The following is an 11906-nucleotide window of genomic DNA, read 5'->3' as shown; positions in this document are numbered from 1 at the left end:
GCAGTCAAGACCAATGAAAAGTTGCATATGAAACTTGGCAGTCAAGGCTTATGCAGTTGAAGCAGACAAGGGATGCTCAAGATAATGTAAAGTGCTGTGAGTTGAGTTAATAGTGAGAAAGAATAATGGAAGACAAAAAAGTAAAAACATGGAAGGTGAACAAATGACAGAAAATCAGAATAAGAGTGGAAGCTATGAACTGTTGAGTAGAATCAGCAAAAATGTATGGTGTGAAAAAAGGGCAAGATTTACATAAAATATTTCAGTGATAAAGAAACCTGGGTCTTCTCAGAGCCCACTTTCACCACCCCATACGTAACAACATAAGTGTCACCCTTAACATCAACAGGGTGGTGAAAGTGAGTGGTTACAGTAAATGCAGGGGCAATAAGGGATACAAGATAATCAACGGATGCACAGAATGCCTCTTTATTACCATGCCTGCTTTTATATCTAAGGGTTATGGATATACATATGTAAGACATAGGGTTTTGATTAATAATATATTGTTCGTGCATTCTCTGTAACCTGTGGAATGTGGAGGACAGTGCAGAGATAACGACCTGAGAGTAGCTGATCAATGAGTTTCTAGGGGATGGCGGTGAGATAAAAATGCTTAGTTCGTCGAGTCAATGTAACGGACAGTTTATGAACTCTTCCCAAAGTGCCTTTGTGAAACTAGATGCAGCTAGAACCGCGAGGCGTTGTCGAACTGTGTGTTCGTATGTGCGTGTGCGCCTCTTCTATTCATAATGCCAAGTTTATGGAAGACTTGCACAGACATTCGGGGAGGAAGGCGAAGCCATGATGGCAGATGCCAAAGTGTTTTTATTTATCAGTGAGTGATATTCCGGTGGGAATGGGTAAGTGTTACTTTACTTTAGCCAAAGGGGTGGCTTGTTTGATATCTTGTAAGATGTTCCATTTTATTAACTTTGTCTTTAAACTTGTGTGTGTACTTACCAGGATGTGTTCTGTATCTTTGTACAGATGGTTCTGGATTTCGGTGGGACAGAGTTCAGGGAAAGGTGTGACCTTTTGGTGACTTGACAATGAGTAGTTTTAAGTTAGTCTGTAAGACTGATTACTTAGTTAATCGACTTAGTTATTGTAAATAAACGTTATGTTATGATGCAACTCTCTCATTTTCATTACCTGTTAGAATGGAGAAAGAGGTGGAGAGAGAGAGAGAGATGTGGGGTGATTGCCGGGAGAGAGAGAGAGAGCCTGTCTGTGTAGTGGGTGTGGGGGTCGGCCTTCCGTTTCGTGTCCACGCTTACCTAATGAAATACATGGAGGTTTCCCCATGTAATAGTGGTGTCAGCGGTTAAAAAGGGGATATAGAAAGTCTTCTTTCTTTTTCTATGCCTAGGAACGCCAATGTAGAGATATGAGTGGCCAGTTAGAAAAATAAAAAGGGGTCGGTGACTTAGCGATAGTTTTCGAACGACAAAGCTTTGTGGGATTGTGGAAAATCGTTAAACAAACTGTAGTTTTCAGTTTAACTTAGTGAAAAAAATGAGAAAATGTCGTCTGATTAACTGTGCTAAAGGGAGGGAAGGATTTTTATGGGACTCAGCATTTTTCCCAGGGAGTCAGCCTGAAGCAGTGAGCGCACCCAGTGTGACTTTTGCGTTGTGGCAATGACGAGTGTTCCGAGTACCTGTGCGGCGGTCGTTGTTATATCACTACCGCGTTTTTACGAAGAATTTCGAGTTCTTTTTTCCCATTATGGAGTGGTGAGTGTTAAACTATTGTTTATCAAAAAGGAGAGGGTTTTTGTTTAAATATTTCTGGGTTATGGGATTGGTTCAAGAGGTCAAAACAATTTTTTCTTTCCCCATAGTGAAGTGTTTTCTTTATTTGCACGTGTTTATAATAGACGTATGCATTCGTCTTTGTTTAAAACATAGGAGTGTATTTTTGCTATGCATGGGAACTGTGCTTATATAAGCATATTTGGCTTAGTGACACAGAGCGGCCACAATTTTAAGGGCTCAGCATATTTCTGCAGAGAGGCGCCTTGCATTGCGAGGGTACGGGCATCCCTTGGGAGGGTAGTTGCATGGGTACCACTAGCCTCACTCGAGAGATAGTGCAGGGATGGGGGATACTACTGGTATGCTCGGCTGTTCTGCTGCTCGACTGAGGGGTTGTTCTCAGGGGGGGAGAAATTTTTTTGTCTCAGTGTGGGTGAATTCCCCCTTTTCCTTTTTTTTTCTTAGTGTTGGAGATGGGTCTGGCCTTGACATTGGATGCTAAGATATCAGCTGATTGATTAGTTGATGAAGTGAAATGCCCGTAGAGTCTTTTTTTTAAGAAAAGAGATTTTTTTCTCTCTTGGATGAAGAGAAAAAGGAAATGAAAGAGATTTTTCTTTTACGAAAATGAGGGGAAAAGTAGTTAACATGCACGGGATGTGTTATATGTTTCTTTGTGCCTTGAAAGACACAAATATAAGGGGGATACACAGATTATTTTTTTATTGTGTTGGAGAAATTACTTTGAAATGCCGATGATTGGTGTTGTATCTGTGTTGTGTGGCAATGGTGTTATGTCATGGTGTTGCATGCTGGAGAAATTGTATCCGTCATAGGATTCAGCAATACTGTTGTATGCTATTTGATTTCCACCCTTTGCGAGAGAAATTATTGCTTTGGAGAGTTATTATTATTGTTATTATTAATAATTGTTATACTTGAGATGTGTCACGGGAGGTTTGCCTAAGTATAATTATCATTACGGGAGAATTGTTTTACGAGAGATTTGAGATATTTCATGGGAGATTATTCAATAATTATTACAGATAATTATTCAGGGATAATTATTACAATGAATTAATGGGAGAAGTCTTGTGTTAATTATTTGTTCAGTTTTTGTAACTTTGGAGAATATTTCAGTGATTCACGGGGATGAGTTTTGCTGAATCTTGATGAATCTGACTGAATCTTGGTGAGTTGTGTGGGATTTTGCTGAATTTTGCTGAATTTTTTGCTGAATTTTTGGAGAATGGACAAGCATTAACTTTGGTGTTAATTTTTGTACTGATACTGATGATTTTGATGATAGCAATTTTTTTGGTGATTTTGTGATAATGATATTTCTGATACTGATTTTTTATGTACTAATACGTGGGTGTTTTAATGCTGTCAAGGGAGGTGAAATCTTTTGTGATTATGGGAAGAACTAACAACACATTAGTGTTTTAGTTTTTTTTTTTCTTTTTTTATGAGTTCAGCAAGATAATTGCTTGACATCTGGTGAGTTACGGGAGATAGTTAATGGTGCCGATGATTTTTCTTTTCTCTTTTTTTGAAAATTAGCCATAGCTGACACAAGTTTTTTTTTTACCATGGGTGAATTTGAATTTGTTTGTCTCCAGTTAGTGTGAATATTATCTCAGTTCATGACTTAGAGTCATTTAAGAGAATGTGTTCGTGTTTTAGCTATTTGATGCTATAGAGTAATATAGGGGAATTTCTTGCATGTTTTGAATGCATACGTAATGGCACTACATTTTTTTCTCTGGATATTTGTGTTCCAGAAATTGTGAGTTTTCTTGCACAATACCCTTGTTGTATTTGTGACAACTTTGTGAGAGATAGGAAACTTGGTTAAGTCTTCTAGTGGCCTATGTCGTAGTGCATATGGAGAAGTCTTTGCTTAGACACTGTGATTTTGGAGTTCTGTTATAATGACTTGTGGCACATTGGTGGTTTTTTCTAGAATTTTCTAGACAGTTTTATTTGCCGAGTTTTTGCCCTTTTTTTTAGCAGTTATGCTAAATGGAGTGAGTTTTTATAGTTTTTTACTATAACATTGAGTTATTCTCTGGAGAATTGGAGTTATAATTGAGATATAATTGAGTTATAATTGAGATATATTATTTGGTTTGGAGAGATAATTGGAGTATATATTATTTTGGAGTTATATCTGAGATATAATATATGGGAGATATATTTTTATTTTTGGCCATTTTTGATATTTGCCAATAGTGGTATGAGCTATGTTTAGGTTCAATTATTTTGTTCAGCCATCTTTGTTGCAAATGGAGACACATATTTGGAGATTATGGGGCAATATTTGTGAGTATGTGAGTTAGTTGCCTTGAGTGCACATTTTTTTGGAGATGGGATTTCATTTTTTGATATTCCTTTTTTGGAGATATATTATTTGGAGCCTTGTTTTGTTCCACATGGAGTTATTGTGGAAATAGAGGTAAATATTTTGTATTTGCCGAAATAGAGGTGATTATTCTCTATTCCTGGAGTGGTGTTTTTGTTTTTTATCTGACATGTGCTATTGGAGAAATAAGAGAATAATATAGGGGGTTGGTTGGATTAACCAAATGGAGGAAATATTTTTATAACCGGAGTGGTGTTATTATTGATATGATGTCTCATAATGGAGTTGGAATTAATCTTGGGCGGGTGACCTTTTTTTTTTGTGGTTATGGAGTTTTTTTGAGCAAAGAGAAGTTTTCTGTGGTTCTCTTTTTTTATTTCGTGTCTATTTAGAGAGAAGTGGCATTACTGCATTACGAGTTATTTGGAGATGTGTGTGCATTTTTCATGTTCACAAGTGTGTTATTCTTGGAGAAATATAATTTGGGAAAAGTCATGTTGAGAGAATAAGTCTTCGAGACAAATTTTTGAACACATTAGTCATATCCTGGAGTTAATTCTGTGAAATGTGGCAGTTAGACCTTTTTTTCTTGAGAATCATGAGTTTCCAAACTTATGTGTCTGACTAGACAATTTTTGTGCTGTTGTTTGAGCATGCGTCCGCAGGTGATTTTTCTGCTGACAAGCGATGTGATGAGCCGTGTGCTGAGCTGTGCTGTTTCTTTTCTTCTGATGGTGACAGATCAGAATTTTTTGCAATATCTGAAATGTTAGCTATAGCATTTCACGAAAGCATGTATGAGAGTTTTGCTTTTCTGGCAAATTCCTAAACTTTACATGGAGCATTTCTTGGGAAAACGCGGGAGTTATGCATATTATACATGTGTTATGTATTTTGTATTGGGGAAATCTGCTTGTGATTATTCTTTTTTTTTTTTTTTTTTCTTCCTTTTCCTATGAGAGATATGATTTGGGGATTGAGCTTAAATAACATTTCTTTTTTGGACGGGAGATTTGATTTTACCGGGAGATGTGATTTTTCGAGGGTTGCTATTTACGTAAATGGGAGTTTGACATTAAGTCTCATTGTAATTAATTATTGAGCAGTAAAGGGGTTTTTGCTGTTAAAAGTTGGAGATTTTTACTGATTTTGTGGGTTGTCAGAACTTGAGAGAACATTTTTGGGTCTGGGTGTTACGTGATTCTTTTCTTTCTTGGGCTTGTTACGAATTTTTTTCTTTTTTTTTTTTTTGTGAGCACATTCGAGTTCGAAGTGTGATGCAGAATTCCGTGGAGTTGCTGTGATTTTCTGAGTTGTGTGTGTGCTGATGTGCGAGTTTGGAGAATTGAGTTGGAGAACTTGATGTTTCTTTTTCTTAGAGAGTTGTGATAATGACTTATCATTTTAGTAGTCATATTTAAGGGAGTTAATTGGGAGACGTTCAGTTAGTATTTCTGACCTTTTTGAGATCATTGTTTGATAGAGGTAGTATGTTTGGGTTAATTTTCTTAGATTGACCAAAGACTTGACTGACATACTAACGCCCAAAAAGTCGTCCCGACTCCAGCAAGGACGTCCACCAGGCCGTTTTGAAGAGAGGTTGCTGCCATGTTGTCCATGGTGATTACAAGTATTTCCATGATGGGTGATCGAGAGAATTCTACAGCGTGTTTTTTTGGGGATCTACAAGAAGCCGTGAGAGTCTTCTACGATGAGGGAGGCATTCCGTCTCCCACAAGTTGCACAGTCTACTGTCTGTTCAGCTACTTGCAGACAAGCGAAGAGGGATATTCAAGAATCCTAATGCAGAAAATATGAGAGAAAATGCGTTTTGTGTTATTGGGAGATAAAGCGTGATAAGACTTTATTTTATAATGCCAGAGACGTGCAGTTTTTCTTATTTTATTTTAAGCCGGCCAATGTTTTATATTGTATAAGCAATTTTGCTAGGCGGGAGCTAGCATATAGGTGCGAGGCCGAGCAATCTGTAAGACATAGGGTTTTGATTAATAATATATTGTTCGTGCATTCTCTGTAACCTGTGGAATGTGGAGGACAGTGCAGAGATAACGACCTGAGAGTAGCTGATCAATGAGTTTCTAGGGGATGGCGTGAGATAAAAATGCTTAGTTCGTCGAGTCAATGTACGACAGTTTATGAACTCTTCCCAAAGTGCCTTTGTGAAACTAGATGCAGCTAGAACCGCGAGGCGTTGTCGAACTGTGTGTTCGTATGTGCGTGTGCGCCTCTTCTATTCATAATGCCAAGTTTATGGGAAGACTTGCACAGACATTCGAGGAGGAAGGCGAAGCCATGATGGCAGATGCCAAAGTGTTTTTATTTATCAGTGAGTGATATTTCGGTTGGAATGGGTAAGTGTTACCTTTACTTTAGCCAAAGGGTGGCTTGTTTGATATCTTGTAAGATGTTCCATTTTATTAACTTTGTCTTTAAACTTGTGTGTGTACTTACCAGGATGTTGTTCGTATCTTTGTACAGATGGTTCTGGATTTCGGTGGGACAGAGTTCCCAGGGAAAGGTGTGACCTTTTGGGTGACTTGACAATGAGTAGTTTTAAGTTAGTCTGTAAGACTGGATTACTTAGTTAATCGACTTAGTTATTGTAAATAAACGTTATGTTATGATGCAACTCTCTCATTTTCATTACCTGTTAGAATGGAGAAAGAGGTGGAGAGAGAGAGAGAGAGAGAGAGATGTGGGGTGATTGCCGGGAGAGAGAGAGAGCCTGTCTGTGTAGTGGGTGTGGGGGTCTGCCTTCCGTTTCGTGTCCACGCTTACCTAATGAAATACATGGAGGTTTCCCCATGTAATACATATATAGATTTGTATACTATATATAGGTATATATAGATAGATATATCATTTGATAAGCTTTTAGTTAAGAAAAAAAATCCATTGCAACCAACTTCTTAAGAGGAAAGTATATTTTATAATAAAATCACACATTAGTATAATTTAAGGTAGAAATTTTTACAAAAATGTTCCTTAACAATAAAGGCTGTGTATGATATGAGATATCTTATGCCACAACATACAGGTCATAGATCCTTCATACTAACAGGTAAAGTATTTGAAAGTAAATGTCAGCCTTTAATAAGGTATTTACAAAATTAATACTCTTGCATGTAAATTCCTGTCAGAATTTGAGAAATCTTGATGGAATTTAAAACATTTTGATTTGCCATACTGTCTCTAACACTAAATTAATTTAGAAATGTCTTGAAAAGCTGAGAATGATGGCCTTTATATAGTTAGTAGTTTATTAACAAAGAGTTGGCAGTTGAGTATCATGTCGGCTTTCTACATTCAAAATTAACATGCTAGAGATCTTACTACTGTGAATAGTATAGTTCAGGGAGTCCCTGAGTTACATCAGGTTCAGGATTCATCATCGTGGACTTAGAGTGCTTGTTTCATGGTGCTGTTAGCTGCAATTTTTCAGCCATAAGTGGATTTACGGCACTGTAACCTGGACTTACAGTGCTGTAAACGCTATTTATTCCCATTATCCCATTAACCCTCTTACGCCGGAGCTTGGTAAATAAAAAATTGTCTCCCGTGTGCCGGAGGGGTTTCGGAGTGAGCGCGGAAGCGGAAAAAAATTTTTTTCAAAAAATCACAGCGCGCTTAGTTTTCAAGATTAAGAGTTCATTTTTGGCTCCTTTTTTTGTCATTGCCTGAAGTTTAGTATGCAACCATCAGAAAATGAAAAAAATTATCATATCATATATAAATAATGCGATATATGATAGCGCAAAAAAAAAAAAAAAAACGAAATTTCATATATAATTGTATTCAAATCGCGCTGTGTGCAAAACGGTTAAAGGTAACAAGTTATTTTTTTTCGTTGTAATGTAAAATTAAATTGCAATCATTTTGGTATATAACACATTGTAAAACGATAAAAGCAACACAGAGAAAATATTATCACAAAATAATGCATGAATTCGTAACACGTGGACGTAAACAAATATTTTTTTCAAAAATTTACCATAAATCTAAATATTGTCCTAGAGACTTCCAATTTCTTTCAAAATGAAGACAAATGATTGAATATTACTATACTGTAACAGTATTAGCTTACAATTGCAGTTTTCGACCATATCTGACGAGTTAAAGTTGACCGAATGTCGAATTTTTTTATATATTTGTTATATGCAATTATTTCGGAAATAAGAAAAGCTACAAACCTTCAAATATTTTTCGTTTTATTCGACATGAAATTGCGCACATTGTCATATATAAAACTCTATGAAATGCCTAATGAAACGGAGCCAAATATTCCGAGAATGGGACGTACGTATTTCGGAGATTTGTGGCGGAGGGAAGGAAAGATTTTTTTTTTTTTTAATTCACCATAAATCTAAATATTTTGCTAGAGACTTCGGATTTGTTTCAAGATGAAGATAAATGACTGGATATTACTATACTGTAAGAGTTTTAGCTTACAAGTACGTTTTTCAACCATGTCGGTAGAGTCAAAGTTGACCGAACGTGGTTTTTTTCTATTTATCGTGATTTATATGCAAATATTTCAAAAATGAGAAAAGCTACAACCTTCAATTATTTTTTGTTGTATTCTACATGAAATTGCGCACATTTTCATATATAAAACTTTATGTAACGGCTAATTTAAAATGGTGCAAACATTACCACAATCGCACGTATGATTTTTTCGGAAGAGGTACTGCGCGGACGTAAAGAAAATGTTATTTTTTTCATAATTTCACCATAAAATCGAAATATTGTGCTAGAGACTTCCAATTTGTTGCAAAATGAAGGTAAATGCTTGAATATTACTAAAATATAAGCGTTTTAGCTTACAATTGCGTTTTTTCGACCATTTCGGTAGAGTCAAAGTTGACCGAAGGTTGAAATTTTGGCAATTATCGTTATTTATATGAAAAAATCTCAAAACTGATAAAAGCTACAACCATGGGTTGTTTTTAGTTGTATTGTGCATGAAATTGCGCACATTTCCATATATAAAACTATAATAAACGGCTAATTTTAAAATGGTGCAAACATTACCACAATCGCATGTATGATTTTTTCGGAAGTTACCGCGCTGACGTAAGGAAAAAGTTTTTTCATAAATTCACCATAAATCGAAATATTGTGCTAGAGACTTCCAATTAGTTGCAAAATTAAGGTAAATAATTGAAACTTACTAAAATATAAGATTTTTAGCTTACAATTGCGTTTTTCGACCATTTCGGTAGAGTCAAAGTTGACCGAAGGTTGAAATTTTTGCACATCGTTATTTATATGAAAATATTTCAAAACTGATAAAAGCTACAACCATGAGTATTTTATTGTTGTATTCTACATAAAATTCGCACATTTTCATATATAATACTTCATGTAACGGCTAAATTTACAATGGTACACAAATTATGTCAAAGTGACGAAATAATTTCCGAGATGTGTCACAGATACTTTTTAGTGCGGCAAGCAAAGAAATTCGCGCTTGCGTGCCTGCGTAACAATTGTAAACAAAACAACACCTTGATCCGGTGAACTCCCAGCAACCCCCAAGGCGTGTGATTCAAAAGTTTTAGGCTGGTAGGCCTATAAGTATTTTTCCGCGAATTAAAAAAAAAAACTTTTGTAAGTTAACGTAAAAATACGTCCAGTCGGCACAACGGGAGACAAAAAATGTCGACGTAAAATACGTCCAGTCGGCGTAAGAGGGTTAAGGTGATTTGGGAACGGGTTCCCCGCTGTAACTTTGGGACTGCCTGTAGATGAAAATTGTATCATTGTTTTATCGTCAGATTTTAGTATTGGTGTTTTTTAGTCCAATACAGTATGAGCATTTAAACTTCATTTATTAGGGTCCTATACTAATAGTATTTGCCCAAGTTGGGCCCAACAAAGATCAATTTATCTAGGGAATTCAAAAATTAAAAGTATTCTTGCTGAAAGTAAAGATTTTTTAATTAACAACATCATAAATTTTTTAAATAAGACAGGTTTCTTGAATATAGTCGTCTAATTTATATATATATATATATATATATATATATATATATATATATATTATATTATATATGTGTGTGTGTGTATGTATGTATAGTATATATATATATATATATATATATATATATATATATATATATATATATATATATATATATATATATATATATGTGTGTGTATGTATATATATATATATATATATATATATATATATATATATATATATATATAGGCGTTGTTGAAAACATGTCCACAGGGAAAATTTCACCAATTGCAATTTTTCTAGGGCCGTATCTCTAAAATTATCACTAAATTGACTTGTTTTCATGTGCAACACTGTGTATTCACAAATTACTGTATATTTTCATTAAATACAAGAGAGAGAGAGATTACGTAAAACCATTAAATTCGTTGACCATTGTATGGCATTGTTACTTACTTTCCAGCTCCGAGTATCAGTGGAGTTATGAGGTAGGGGAATTGATAAAGAAAAAGAGAAGCGAAGAATTTCTTTTGAAATTAGTTATCGTATTATTACTACTTCTATTATTATTATTATTATTATTATTATTATTATTATTATTATTATTTAAAAATATAATAAACACGTGCATCTACCATAAAAATTCTCTCATCTCAGTAAAAAAGAGGAATTATCCTTACAAGTGAAATGGAAAGGTCATTTTCATCTCTTTAAAATACGACCATTATGAATTTGTAATTACAGTTATTATTATTATTATTATTTTATTATTATTATTATTATTATTACTATCATTATATTATTATTATTATTAAATAACTGAAATTATCAATAAAAATTTTACATACTAGTACCATAAAAATTCTTTCATCTCGGTAAAAGAGAGAGAGAGAGAGTGTTTATCTCTCTCTGTTCTCTCAAAAAATACTTATAACGCTTCCAGCGAAAGAGAGGGAGGGAGTTACCACTATGACACATTATTATCTTGTGTGGCAAAAAAGAGAGAGAGAGAGTTAACCTTAATTAAAAGTGACATGGATAGATTAGTATTGTATTTCTTTAAAATACTATCACATATGAATTTTGTAATTACAGTTATTATTATTATTATTATTTGAAAGTATTAAAAACAAACAGTACAAGTACATAAAAAATCTCGAGTCTCAGTAAATGAGAGAGGGGTGGGGGGGGGGGGGGGAATTTCATGAGCATTTGATATAAACACAGCAGCTCTTCTCCTGTCACAGAACTTGATATATCTGACAGTTTTAGTACTGGGAGTTAGAGAAAGAAGACTGGGATTTCCTTCATTCTTCCATAATTTTTTAAATATATAAGCTAAAATCTTACTAATTCACTATGGTATTTTCTTTAATGAATTGATATTATTCTGTATAAATTAATATTTGAACAATAGTAAATCATTTATTTATCATACAAAAAAAAACATACATCTTTGTAGTAGAGAGAGAGAGAATTATTTTTATTATGTGATATCATTTCAACTTATTAAACTTACTAATACAGTATTAATCAAAATTAATATTTGAAAATTAGTAAATCATTTTTGTATTATAAAATGTATTTAGTCATGGAAATAAACATCAAAATACACTAATTAGTGATTATTTTTGTCGGAAAATACAAAGAGAGAGAGAGCGAAACTATGGTTTTTTAGATCCAAGTCTAAGTAGAGTATAAATGGATTCTTTAAAAGTGAAACATAATGTTTCAATGATATTTTGCTGTTTTGTATTAAAGGATATGTATACTGTTTGAGAATGCATTCCTTTCC

At 34.3% G+C, this 11906-nt stretch overlaps 1 protein-coding gene across 1 annotated transcript in view; it reads left to right on the top strand.

The window, feature by feature from the left end:
• LOC135219370 (voltage-gated hydrogen channel 1-like) overlaps positions 1 to 11906 on the top strand; it is a 287846-nt gene that overhangs the window by 56444 nt on the left and 219496 nt on the right. The window lies entirely within an intron of this gene.

Source organism: Macrobrachium nipponense, chromosome 1 (genome assembly GCF_015104395.2).
Source record: "Macrobrachium nipponense isolate FS-2020 chromosome 1, ASM1510439v2, whole genome shotgun sequence".
NCBI classification, from domain to species: Eukaryota; Metazoa; Arthropoda; class Malacostraca; order Decapoda; family Palaemonidae; genus Macrobrachium; species Macrobrachium nipponense.
Note: the sequence above shows the minus strand (reverse complement) of the source record. Positions and strands in the feature narration are given on the sequence as shown.